The following is a 14,605-nucleotide window of genomic DNA, read 5'->3' as shown; positions in this document are numbered from 1 at the left end:
GGAACACAGAGTGTAAAACTGCATATGACCAGAACCTTTTAGGTAACTTTGACTGAAACATTAAGGCTCTACTAATGTTCAATATGTGTTGATGTCTTCTTTCTACTCTCCCATTCTGTTGTGGTGTATACACACAACTCCTTTGATGAAGTATACCCTTTTTAGCATAAAAATCTTGCATAAAGAACTCTGGTCCATTATCACTTCTGACAGTTTTTACTTTCTTTTCAAACTGATTTTCTACCATATAGACAAAACTTCTGATCTTTTCTGAGGCCTCTGATTTGTTTTTCATCATTACAACCCAAACATGTCTACTATAATCATCTAAAATGGTTAAGAAATACTTGAAACCATGAATAGATTCAGTAGAAAAAGGGCCCCAAATGTCTGCATGCACTAAATCAAACATAGCATGTGCATTATTCTTACTAATAGGAAAAGACAGTTTTCTTTGCCTGGCCATTTGACATATGTCACAGGCTACATGACCACTTACAGAAATGTAGCTATACATTTTATTCATACATTGCATTCTATCATGAGATAGATGCCCAAGTCTAAGGTGCCACAAAATTCCAGGAGGCACTATGCTATCAGACTTCTTATTAGAAATAGAAACACTTGAAACTTTGGCTTGTCTTTGTGTTTTCTTCTCAACCTTCAAGTAATAGAGTCCATCAATCTCTTCAGCCAAACCAATCTTCCTCATATCCTTCTTTTCCTGTATAACACATTGATTAGTCTCAAAATTCACAATGCAATCTTGTTCTTTGCATAGTTTTGAGACAGATATCAGGTTCACAGCAAAATCTGGTAAATACAGCACATCATGTATGTGTAAGGTATCAGATAACCTTACATTTCCTCTATGACAAGCCTCCACAACAGTTTTGTTAGGTAAAGTTACACTAATTGGTGTAATTGTCCTATAATTTGTGAACCAATTCAAATTGTGACATGTATGATGTGTTGCACCAGTGTCAACTATCCAACTATTATCATCAATTTTGCAAACAGCATTAGTGATAAAGAGTTTACCTCCAATATTCACATTAGAGCTATTGGTCTTCATCATATTTGCTGAACCTTTAGTTTCAACATTGCTCTTTTCAAGAAGAGCAATTAAACTCTGATATTGATCCTTAGTCAGCATCATTCCACCTTCTTCATTTTTCCCAGCAGAAGTGCTTCCCTTAGATTCAATATCCTCACAATCCACAAAGTTAGCATTAGCAAATGAATTTCCTCCTCCTCTGCCCCAATTAGGAGGGTAACCATGCTTCTTATAGCAAGTTTCAACAGTGTGATTGGTTCTATTACAGAAACTGCACACTCTAACACTTCTTCTTCCTCTACCTTGAGAAAATCCATTTCCTCTACATCTTCCAAATTGTTTATGACCATCCATTGCATTAATCAATCCAGAAGCTGTATCATCCAAAGTAGCAACTGGTGATGATACCACATTATACTGCATCTTCCTTTCTTGCTGCAGTACCATTGCAAAAACTTTGTTTATCTGAGGCAAAGGATCCATCAACAGAACTTGTGATGTGACTCCTTGATAATCTTCACTCAATCCCATCAGAAACTTGATGATTCTGTCTTTTGCTCTAAAGGCTTTGTTATTCCTCATAGCCAAACAAGTACAAGCAATTGGACAAGTACATTGAGGCATAGGCCTGTATTGATCCAATTCTTCCCATAATCCTCTCAATTCAGTAAAAAATTCAGTAACTTTCTTACTACCTTGCTTCAGATTTGCAATTTCTTCTTGCAATTGAGCCAGTCTAATTCTATCTCCTCTCATGAATCTATCTTTTAAATCATTCCACATATCAATTGCATTTTCTATGAAGACCACACTTTGTGCAATAGAAGGGGAAATAGAATTGATTATCCAAGTATGTACCAGATTGTTGCATCTTTCCCAACCTGCGTAGTTCAAATCATCCTCTTCTGGTACTGGTATAGATCCATCAACAAACTTGTATTTGTTCTTCATTGCAAGTGCTCTTCGCATTTTCATGGACCACGAGTGATAATTTTCACCGGTCAATTGAGGTGTAACCGTAACTGTTGTGGAGTTATTTGAAGAATGAACATAATATGGATCAAGACTTTGATCCTGATTGTTATTGTTGTTTCGCACCATAGTGAAAGATACGATCAAAGATTCGGAGGAAAAGTTCAAGAAAGAACGAAGAAAACCAGAAACGCAAAACAAAGCGAAACGGTGAGAAGAGAGTAGAAAAACAGAGTAAACGAAGAAGATGAACTTGTCAATCGTTCAATCTTCAATGTGAGGAAGCAGAGCAAGAAAATCTTGCTCTGATACCATCTAAGAACAAAGAAGCCATGGAATCCACCATGGATGAAGCTTGAAGAAGCTTGAAGAAGAAGCAAAGAGAATTTGAGTAAAAATGATTCTATTATTTCATCATAATCAAAACAGTTACAATCATTGTTTATATAGAAGCATAGAGTGACACATCATCACTATTACTTCTAACTAACTACATGAAATGTAAATGCAAGTTAAATGTGAAATGAAATTACAAAGCTAAAGGAAACTTGCGCGCTAAGTAATCTCTGCATGCTCATGTTGTAAGCTTGTATCTTGCATTTCCTTCAGTCTATTTCTCCAATAGATTGAGTTTTGTTAGGAAAATAGATAAGAGCAAGCGATTCGATCCCCTAATTAATTAATTTAATTGGTCAAGGCAAGATATAAATAATCTTTTTTTATAGTGAATTTCTTAAATAAAAAGTACCCGTGTGCATATATATTTATATGATTTGTGGTGAGATTAATTTAATAATAAGTAAGTGAAAGAAAAAAAACAAATAAATAATAATGAAGTGAATTGGCGTGAAAGGAGTAGATGAAAATGAAATCTTAGATTATTAGGTAAGTAAAATGAGGTGAGCTGGGTTTGTATTGTAGCATCCATATTCCATTGTATAAAGGCATACCAAAACAAACGATGGTAGAAATAAGAGGAGAAGGCATAAACTTAAAATGATAGTGAAAAGAACCCAGTGATCTTTATTCTTTAACAAAAGAGTAATTCCTTTTATCATTTTATTAGAGTTTGATTAGATGAGAAATTGAAGACAATAAATAAAAGTTCAGGAACGCAAGTTATCAAAAATAAACCAAAGTTCATGGTCAATTCCATAAATCACAAACATTTAATGAAAGAAGAGGTGAGAAGTGTTGTGTTTATGAACAAATACTACAAGGTTTTGGACTCATGATCTTATACATATTTTGTAAGTAAGTAAATCAAAATCAAAGAAAGAGAGATTTCATGAGTGATTTACCTTCTCATGGTTCTTGGAATTTTCATATGTAGAAGGGAGAAGAAAGAAAAAATAAGAATGAAGAACCAAGAAGGAAGGAAGAATGAAGAAAGAAGAGAGAGGCTCGTGAAAGAAAAATAAAGAAGAGAGAAGAATGAAGAGAGAAGAACTAGAGAGAAGAGAGAATTGTAACGTGAGAGAGAGAGAAGAAAAATGAGATGAGGTAGTGTTTCTCTAGGCTTGGCGCTCATATATATAAATAATTGGGAGTAGGTACTTGTGTGTGGTTGGGCCGTGTGAGGAGGAATAAGGGGAAGATATTTTCTTTCTCAGCAAGGAAAAATCTTCATTAGACTATACTAGTTACATTTGGTTCTTCTTAGAGAGAATTTTCGATGGAAAAAATATTTTTATTGCATAAATCAATCATAAGTAATTTTATGAGTCTATACAAAAAATTTCGTACAAAACGGAGTTTGTTTTAAAAATTAAGCGTGGTAAATTTTCCGTTTGTGGAAGAGACTGAAAATTAAATTCTCGAGAAATTTTCTGAAAAATTTATCATGAGTCGCTATCGCGACAAAAACTACAAAATATTCGAGTAGCGATAAAAATTCATTGTTGAAGGTGTTATTTATTTTTATTTGATCGTACACTAAAATAAACAAGGTAGCATAATATTATATTATTAACATTTATTTATTTTCTAAAATTACGGGTCTTACATTACTACCCCCCTAAAAAGAGTTTCGTCCTCGAAACTTGGTGATACATACAAGTTCATTAGTTGTAGACAACAACAAAATGTTTAGCACTACAAAAAAATAAATTCTCTTCGGGTTATTTCTCATACCGTATCATTCTCCAAAACTCATAGACATAACATCTAAAATTTCAATTTATGAGCTTATCTAACAATTTTACCCTCAACTAAATAACATTGGCTTCATTTGAAAAAATATTTTCACCAATTACTAGACCCCTTAGGCGCCTAGATCCAAACGCTATAGTTTTTAACTCCGTCCTCCAATTAACACAAAGATATTTTCCTCTTAAGGACTCACAAAATGATGATTTCATACCATTTTAACTTACGGTATTTGACATCTATACACACTACAATGGTAGGTAAGAAGACATGTTCCGTTCAATATGACTTAATGAAATATTATCCAATCCACTTCGAGATAAATCTCGATAGATTGTAGGGGTAAACAAATTATATTCAGAAGAAATTCTCTCTCAAAAAAAAATACTCTACATTGTAAGCATGAAGTGTTCAAAGTTATAGCCTTAGTTAGTGTAGATACTACAAAGTCACAAGGCAGTTTGGGTACTAACATCTTTAGACGATCTAAGCAGTTCATAGATATGTGTGAACGATTTTCCCCACACAACTGTTCCATCTTTGGAAAATTATTTACCTTACTGACCCACTAAGTTCCTATAAGACCCAAAACCAAGGGATCGCTTACCACATAAGTGCTACAAGGGCTTGTTTTAGTTAAGAAAAGATCAACTAAAGGAAGCAAAACTTGCTTCAGAAAAGGGAAAAAGTTCAGAGTACAACAAGACTCGAAACAAATTTCTCCCACTAAACCCGACTATTGATCAGCTTAGGACAAACGACTCAAAGATCCTAAGAAAAGTCATCCAAAGCTCTGATACCACAATGTAACGCCCCGTTTTTTAGCACCAAATATTGTGTGTCTAATTTTTTTTTTTGAAAGAAAGGAAGAATGAAGTTAAACCTTTTTAAAACAAGTCATAACTTTATTCGCAAAATATATTTAATGTTCCTTTTAATGTTTTTTTTATAACGAACGAAAAGAATAAACCTTTTTTTTAAACACAAGTTATATATTTTTATTCACAAAGTAAATTGAAGTACTTTTCAAAATAGACGTGAGAGTTATATAGGGCTTTACATGACAGTTCAACAATTTACATGACATGATTACATCCCTACGCAGAGGGAGGATTTTCTTTCAAAAGTACTATCCAAAATTAGAGAACTACTAAGCTGAACTTTGACTTTAAAATGAAGTAAGTTGAGTACTAGACCCTCTAATGACGATAAGCTCACATCTGGCTCGCTAATAACTATATGGCTAGTTGCGAGTACGTTGACCGTAAATGTGACCCGTCCTAAGGCCGGGTCAAATCCCCAAGACATAATAGTTCCGTTGTCAGAGAAGTTGAAGTTCGTCGCCTCCGATGGAAGCATCTCGGGATCCCATGGTGCCATCTTAATCTATGGCATATAGCCCACACATCCACTGAAAGGGTCACCATTTCCGAAAATAACAAATATAAAGATAACATGAACAAAGCAAACATTATACAAGGATTAAAGATCGCATTTTAACCCTTGTATGGAAACAAGTAGAAAAATAAGATTAATACAAAATTTATTATGACTCGACCCCTAATGCAATGCCTATATGTCAATGCATATGTTCCGGAATTAATACACCTCCGCAGAGGGTCGTGGCCACGCCACTAAGGAGATGAGTATCTACTCATCTATCAGACTCGATGATCCACTACGGGATAAGGTGGTTTTAAAACGCACCCCGTGCCACCTCTCCGGTGTGCACCTCGTGACTCCTCTTGGTGGTCACGTAACTATGAAATGCATGGACATAATATTTTTCAATAGGTATATGAACTTCTAGTCACATGTTACGACTCAGAATATACCATAAGTAATTTATCTCATGCATAAATGATTTCATATACATATACATTCATTTATTCACCTTGAAATTAAAATCATCAGACAAGTATGAAAATACGGAGCAGATATACATAACAAGGAATAGTGTATAAATATATCTAAAAATTGGATAGGTGCCCTTACCTCGAGCAAAAGCATTCCCTTTTATTTCTCTTAGTCATGAGAGACCCTCGAGAATCCAATATCATTCGCAAAGGTTATATACCCATTTTTTTCTTACCCCAATAGAAACTCCAAGTAAATGTTTTAATTCCTCTTCTTACTCACTTCATCAAACTCTCACAATCTCACTTTACTCTCACTCAACTCTCACTTGTGATCTCTCAAAGTTCACGACAAAGACACAAAGAAGGAAAAGAAACCGAAGCAATTAGAGAGAGATGATCAGACATTAGATAGAGCAAGAAAATACAACTCGACAATTTCCTACGAAAGAGGCCACGAGATTAAGAACAAGACTAAGATTTATTATTATTATTATTATTATTATTATTATTATTATTATTATTATTATTATTATTATTATTATTATTATTATTTGTTTAGGTAAAAGCTAACACTATTAGACATTTTTCTTTTCTAAAAATTAACTAACACTTCAAAAAAATACTTTCGATTAAGATGAATTTCTAACTATGTTAAGGTTGTCTTATTTTAAGCATGTCTTGAATTATGATAATCTTAATGTTTGTCTCTAAATTTCTACGAAAAATTCTATCAAGTCTCTTTTATTTTTATGTCCTTTCTCAAAACTTCTTTAAGTCGGTTAATACTTTAAGCGCGATGTCTAAATTTAACAGCAACAACATGAACATTATTTTACATTATTTTTAAAGCAATTGAGATCATAATTCAACCATTTATTCATTATTATTTCTAAAGGACTAAAGACACGCATAACGAAACTATTATTTTCTAAAACGTTACTTTGAGAAAAGAAATCTAGCTGGTATAAAATTTTATTCTAAAGTTCTCTCATTCTAAAAATATTACTATCTTTATCTAATAACTATTCCTTTTAGTTACTAACTAAGTCATTGGTTTTAGACTAAAATTAATAACAAAGGTTCAATTTTAAGATTCCCTTAAAATTACCAAAAGTAGAAAAATTCAGTCATCTTAAATAATCTATTTCACACCAAAACTAAGTTTCATTTCAAATCTCATATCTACAACTCTTAAGTCCACTAAATTAACTTAACATCACTAAAATCATAAAGTCTTCAAAATTTGTAATTTTTACAATTCCTCCTAAATTTCCAACAAGTCTCCGCTTAAGTTCACTTTACTTTCATTTTTATTTTAGTTATTACTACTGTTATCGCGGTATCACATAAAACTCTAACGTCCAAAAATAAAAACATGGTATTTTTATTATTTTTCTTCTCTTCAAGATGTAGGTCCATATGTATATAGGTAGAGATGAAATAACTTCACAATTAAATAAAAAAGGAATGGAGTAATTGAAAGAAGAAATGTGAGGTAAGTTTAATAAATTACTCTACTTTATTTTTATAACAATAAAATCGTATAGATCAATTATCTTTTACTAAACCAGAAAACTAGTTTTCTTTATTTTTTTTAAAAACTCCACAGTTATGAACAAGGCTCTTCACCCACTTACTAGGAAGTATCATGTATCTATATATATAACCTAAGCTTAAAGTTGCGATTAATATATAAAACCAAAGATAAAGTTGTGAAGTAGATTAAGATATACATATTACATAAAGTATGGTATTTTAATGTTTTAAGATTTAGATTGAGTTTTGTTAGGAAAATAGATAAGAGCAAGCGATTCGATCCCCTAATTAATTAATTTAATTGGTCAAGGCAAGATATAAATAATCTTTTTTTATAGTGAATTTCTTAAATAAAAAGTACCCGTGTGCATATATATTTATATGATTTGTGGTGAGATTAATTAGGTAAGTGAAAAGAAAATAATAATGAAGTGAATTGGCGTGAAAGGAGTAGACGAAAATGAAATCTTAGATTATTAGGTAAGTAAAATGAGGTGAGCTGGGTTTGTATTGTAGCATCCATATTCCATGGTATAAAGGCATACCAAAACAAACGATGGTAGAAATAAGAGGAGAAGGCATAAACTTAAAATGATACTCCAGTGAAAAGAACCCAGTGATCTTTATTCTTTAACAAAAGAGTAATTCCTTTTATCATTTTATTAGAGTTTGATTAGATGAGAAATTGAAGACAATAAATAAAAGTTCAGGAACGTAAGTTATCAAAAATAAACCAAAGTTCATGGTCAATTCCATAAATCACAAACATTTAATGAAAGAAGAGGTGAGAAGTGTTGTGTTTATGAACAAATACTACAAGGTTTTGGACTCATGATCTTATACATATTTTGTAAGTAAGTAAATCAAAATCAAAGAAAGAGAGATTTCATGAGTGATTTACCTTCTCATGGTTCTTGGAATTTTCATATGTAGAAGGGAGAAGAAAGAAAAAATAAGAATGAAGAACCAAGAAAGAAGGAAGAATGAAGAAAGAAGAGAGAGGCTCGTGAAAGAAAAATAAAGAAGAGAGAAGAACTAGAGAGAAGAGAGAAGTGTAACGTGAGAGAGAGAAGAAAAATGAGATGAGGTAGTGTTTCTCTAGGCTTGGTGCTCATATATATAAATAATTGGGAGTAGGTACTTGTGTGTGGTTGTGCCGTGTGAGGAGGAATAAGGGGAAGATATTTTCTTTCTCAGCAAGGAAAAATCTTCATTAGACTATACTAGTTACATTTGATTCTTCTTAGAGGGAATTTTCGATGGAAAAAATATTTTTATTGCATAAATCAATCATAAGTAATTTTATGAGTCTATACAAAAAATTTCGTACAAAACGGAGTTTGTTTTAAAAATTAAGCGCGGTAAATTTTCCGTTTGTGGAAGAGACTGAAAATTAAATTCTTTAGAAATTTTCTGAAAAATTTATCATGAGTCGCTATCGCGACAAAAACTACAAAATATTCGAATAGTGATAAAAAATCGTCGTTGAAGGTGTTATTTATTTTTATTTGATCGTACACTAAAATAAACAAGGTAGCATAATATTATATTATTAACATTTATTTATTTTCTAAAATTACGGGTCTTACAGTCAGCTACCGTTAACATGTGGTTTCTTGGACAGAAGCTCTAAAATCACCTCACTATGAGTCCTCCGAAGTTGAAAAAGATCTGCGTGATGAATGGGAGCAAGACGATTGTCAATTGGTCTCTCTTTTATGGCAAACCATTGAGCCCTCATTGTTGGTCCATTATCGCTCGTACACCACTTGTTATTATATTTGGCAGAAAGTTAAGAATGTCTATTCTTAATGATATCCAATGTCTTTATGGTGTGATTCATAATAGAGCCACCCTGTAGATAACAAAAGATAACATCAAGACTTATGGTAATAACGCCCAGTCAGCCATAACTGAGTTCAAGCTCCTTGTGACCGATAACGACCTAAAGAAGATGCTTGAGAAATTAGATAATGTTTGCATGGTTTAAGTCCTTCACGGTCTTCATGAAAAGTATGAGTCAGTTAGAAGCAATATTCTTTCTGCATCAGATATTCCCTTGGAAGACGATCTCATCAGGCGCCTCATACGTGATGAGTCAATAATTAGTTATTTTTATATAATATTTAGTTTCGTTTTATTTAGATTTAAGTTTATTTTATTTTAGTATTATTTCCTTTTTGAGCTATTTTACTTCAATTGCATATTATTATATTTCAGGAATGAATATTTGATAGATTGAGTCTTGGAGCAAAAGAAAGAGGACTAGGAGCTGATTCGGGTGAAAAATACGAAGATTGAAGACGAAAATATCATTCCGCAAAGTCAGAAGCTTGGCACGTTCAGTGCCAACAATTGACACGGCCGTGCCATCCTCCAGAGCCACTTTTGCTTCTTTTGCTTCATGTGCAAGCTACCTGTTTTGACCGAAAAGCCCGTGGTTTCTTGTGGAACATTGTAGTGAATAGTTGCTTAGGTTTTAAGTCGACAATAAGACTATAAATAGAGTAGCTAGCTATCATTAACATTCATCTTTTGTTCTTGAAAATAATAAGTGACAGTTGTTTCTTTGAATAAAATTTCACCTTCATTTTATTGTTATTTTATTTTCTTCTTCTTCTTCTTCTTCTTCTTCTTCTTCTTCTTCTTCTTCTTCTTCTTCTTCTTCTTCTTCTTCTTCTTCTTCTTCTTCTTCTTCTCTATGTCTACAATGAACGTGAGTGAGTAGACTCTTCTCTTGTCTTGGGATTGTTGGATAAGTCTAATGACATAATCCTAATCAAACCAAGCTTTAACTTTAATTTTATGTAACCCTAATTTCTAATCTAAATTCACCATTTTAACATGACTTAACAATTATCAAACTGTGGAAACGAAAGTGGAGGGTTTGATAATTGTTAATCCATCATCTCAAATATCAATTCATAATGCGAACGCGGAGCTTTGATATTGGAACAAGTGAATTTAGACAAGAATTGCAAAGGCAGCTAAATAGTCTTTGCAAATTCGTGAGAGATGGGTAGTTTCAATCCTTACAAGCTTCTTCTAGTAATCAAATCAGCTAAATAGGTTTGGTTGCTAGAAGTAAACTCTCACTGGACTTGGTCAGAAAGGTGAGGGGCTAATGGGAAACCGGTCTTTAGAAATTAGGTCTAACATAAAGTTATAAGTTAAGGTTTTGGTTCGTGAAGGATTTGTCATTATGATGAACCAATAATCCCAATGATCCCTTTTATTTTTATTATTTTCTTTTAATTACAAATCCAAACTTTATAATCTCAAACTCTCATCTAATCATTATTTAAAGTTAATTGAATTCATAACTCCCCGTCGGAACGATATCTTTTTATTACTACAACGGTAAACCGTGCACTTGCGGTTTATATTTTTCTTTCTTTCCTTTTCTATTTCTTTCTTTTGCCTTTAACTTCTTGGGAAGCATTAAATAATAACGACATGGCTGAGGAACGCACTCTTAAAGACTATGCAATCAGATGAGTCATACGATGTTATTGTGTACCCAATAGTTAAGGACAATTTTGAAATAAAACCTGCACTTATTTACTTAGTGCAACAAAATCAATTTTTCGGATCACCCACTGAGGATCCGAATTTTTATATTTCAACTTTTTTAAGACTCAGTGGAGCCTTGATGCAAACCAAGAGGCCGTAAGGCTGCACCTCGACAACAACATTTTGGTCTTACGGGAACGTTAAAAAACTGTAGTAAAATGTAAAAAAACCGTTGTGTTTGGATACCAGAACGGTTTAACCGCTGTGGCAGACTGAGGCGTTGTGCTTGGCTTTTGCTACGGTTTCCGTCAAAAACGGCCACGGCTAACATATAACCGTAGTCTTATCTCAACTTTGTAAAACGGTTTTCAAAGTTCTATAAAGCTACGCTTTTCCTTCGTTGCCATTTAAAATCCGTAGTGAAATCAAACATTTGAGAACGTTTTTGTACTGGCAATTGGAACGGGATAGAGCTAGTGCTTGGTTTCATTCATTGGAAATCGGTTCTATCACTTCATGGCACCAAATGAGACAAGCTTTGCTTGCCCGATTCTTTCCCAATTCTAAAACTGTTCAATTAAGGAATCAAATCACACAATTCACTCAAAAAGATGGAGAATCTCTTTACGATGCTTGGGAGCGTTTCAAAGAAATGCTTAGACTTTGTCCCCATCATGGTTTAGAGAAGTGGCTTATTATTCACACTTTTTATAATGGTCTTTTGTGTACCACAAAAATTTATGTTGATGCAGCTGCAGGTGGAGCTTTGATGAATAAAACTTACACAACAACATATGCTTTGATTGAGAACATGGCACAAAACCACTATCAGTGGACAAGTGAGAGAGCCATCACTGCTTCTTCACCCTCTAGAAAAGAGGCAGGTATGTATGAAATTTCTTCCCTTGATCATCTAGCTGCTAAGGTTGACGCACTCACACAAAAATTTGATAAAATGAATACTAGTGCTGTCACACCTGCCCCTGTATCACCTCCTTGTGAAGTTTGTGGTGTATTTGGCCATATTGGCATTGATTGCCAACTAGGTAGTGTTGTTAGAGGTCCTGAGCAAGTAAACTATGCTCAATATAATCAAGGGTTTAGAAACAACCAAATTTTTTTAAACCCCTCAAAATCTTTTTGGACAACAAACAACACCACCCAGTTATGCAAACAACCAAAGAGTCCCTCAAAAATCCAGCTAGGAACTTTTTTTAGAAAATTATTGTATAAATTAATCCGAGCAACTCCAAGAGCTTAAAAATCAAACTGAATTTTTGAATGACTCTCTTTCCAAACTTACATCGAAAGTAGACTCCATAGTTACTCACAGTAAGATGCTTGAGACTCAAACTTCTCAAGTGCCCCAACAGGTGGCTACTTCCTCTCAAACCTCATAAATTCTTTTCGGCCAAACCGAAACCAACCCCAAAGACCATAGAGATGGTAAACAATTAGAGGACCCCATTGTGAAAGTTAAGAACAATGAAGGAGAATAGGGAGTGATAAGCCTCAAAGTGAGAAAGCAATAGGAGAGAATAAAAAGCCATTTGTTTCACCATCTCATGAGCCTGAAATTCCATTAACACAAGGTTTTGTTAAATCCAAGTTAGATGACCAGTTTAGGAATTTTATTGAAATACTTCCAAACAAATTGCCACCTAAACTTAAGAATCTAGGGAGCTTTTCCATACCTTGTGTCATAGGATCTGAAACTATAGAAAAAGCCATGTGTGATTTGGGAGAAAATGTTAGTTTGATGCCATTGTCCCTTTTTGAAAGATTGGGTACAGGATAGTTAAACCACTTTCTAACCGTCAAGCTAATGACTCTAAACGAGCGCTTCATGGGAGGCAACCCATGAGTTTTATTTCTTTTATTTTCTTTGTTTTGTGTTGTTATTATTTGTTTTGTAGGTTTTTGTCCGAATTTGATGCGAAAAAGGAGAAAAAAATTGACCCCCTTGACCAGTCAGACTGGCACTGCCCGTGCCGGTGGTGGCACTACCCGTGCCAAGCCAACCCATCCAAAACCAACAAAATGGCAGAAGCTTGGCATTGCCCGTGCCAACCCATCAGCACCATATACCCTCCAAAATTTTCTTCTCCTTCCCCATTCACTCACTTTTCTCTAAAAACCCCATTAACCCTCAACCTTCAAACCTTCATAACTCCACCAAAACCAACAATTTCTAATCCAAATCTTATCCAATCACCATTCCAAACATAAACCACCAATCAAAACCAACCTTCATCCATCCAAACGCGAAATTCGTACACCATAAAACCCTAATCCGAAAACCAAATTTTTTCACCAATCTCCATCATTCAACTCATAAACCTCACTTACACCCAAACCTCATCACTAAACCAACTCTTCCCACGCAAAACCTTGCCTAACCCTAACCTTCAACCAACATCCACACCAAGTCAACTAAGGTCAAATGGAATCAAAGAGGAAAGGTAAGGAGATTGAAGCCTTCGGAAGTGGTGCAAGAAGCAATCCACAACACGCAATCATGGGATCCAACTCAAGGACCCCGAGCAAAGGAATAGATATAAATCTCTAAACTCTAGAACTATCTCTCCTTGCAGGTACCCTGATGTTAATGCTATGGATAAACTAGAATTAGATGAACATATGATTAGGTTGTTGAATAAATTCACAACCCTGTGCTTAGGTACCTTCACAAGGTTATGGCTTGCACCATATAGGGAAGGAAAGAGGTAGGAATGATGAGGATTGTTGAGCTGTTTATGTTATGGGCTATGCTTTATAACCATCCTGTAACGCCCTCTTTGTTATTTAATTATTTTTCTTGAGATAGAGTCGAATTATATGATTTATTTAAATTATGTGATATGTTGGTATTTTATTGAGTGACTTTATTTTATTATTTATTAGAATATATTTAGTGGAAGAATATATTTAGTGGAAATATATATTTAGTGGAGAAATATAATTATTAGAATAAGTAGATTTGGGGGCTGAAATAGAAAGAAGAGAGTTATTGGGCCTAATCAGATTTAAGAAGAGTAATTAGTAATATAAATAGAGGATAGATTAGGTTGAAAGATTAATATATGCAAAAAAAAGGATACGGAGAAAACAAGATTTAGAGAGAAAAGAAGAGAAGAGGGAGAAAAAGTCAAGAGAAGAGGAGAAGACCTAGATGTGCTGCGATTTCTACTTTCTAAGGTGATAGAAGTTTGGCAAGTGCACCAAATACTATCGAAGTAGTAAAAATATCGATCCCACGAGGACTGTTTTTAACTTCAATAATTCAATCGCGTTATAAAAATAGGATGTATAAAAGTTTATTTTGTTTTGCCACTAGGCAGTAGATTTGATTTGATTTTAATTAAATCAAGTAACAGAAAATAAAGATTTGATTCAGAAAATATGAGAGAGATGAGATCAGGTCTGTCGAATCCTCTATGTTTCCCCTAATTGGTTACTGCACCTATTGTTACTAATAATTTTCTAGTTTCACGATAGTTAACAAATTAGCCCTAATCAA

At 33.8% G+C, this 14,605-nt stretch overlaps 1 non-coding gene across 1 annotated transcript; it reads right to left on the bottom strand.

Annotated features, from left to right (window-relative positions):
• Positions 1-11,659: 11,659 nt before the first annotated feature.
• Positions 11,660-11,766, bottom strand: LOC146906678 (small nucleolar RNA R71). Its single transcript, XR_015020852.1, has one exon. It is a non-coding gene; the product is annotated as a small nucleolar RNA R71 (small nucleolar RNA).
• Positions 11,767-14,605: the final 2,839 nt, after the last annotated feature.

This window comes from Medicago sativa, chromosome 7 (genome assembly GCF_051527215.1).
Source record: "Medicago sativa cultivar Bolivia chromosome 7, Bolivia_mono, whole genome shotgun sequence".
NCBI classification, from domain to species: domain Eukaryota; kingdom Viridiplantae; phylum Streptophyta; class Magnoliopsida; order Fabales; family Fabaceae; genus Medicago; species Medicago sativa.
Note: the sequence above shows the minus strand (reverse complement) of the source record. Positions and strands in the feature narration are given on the sequence as shown.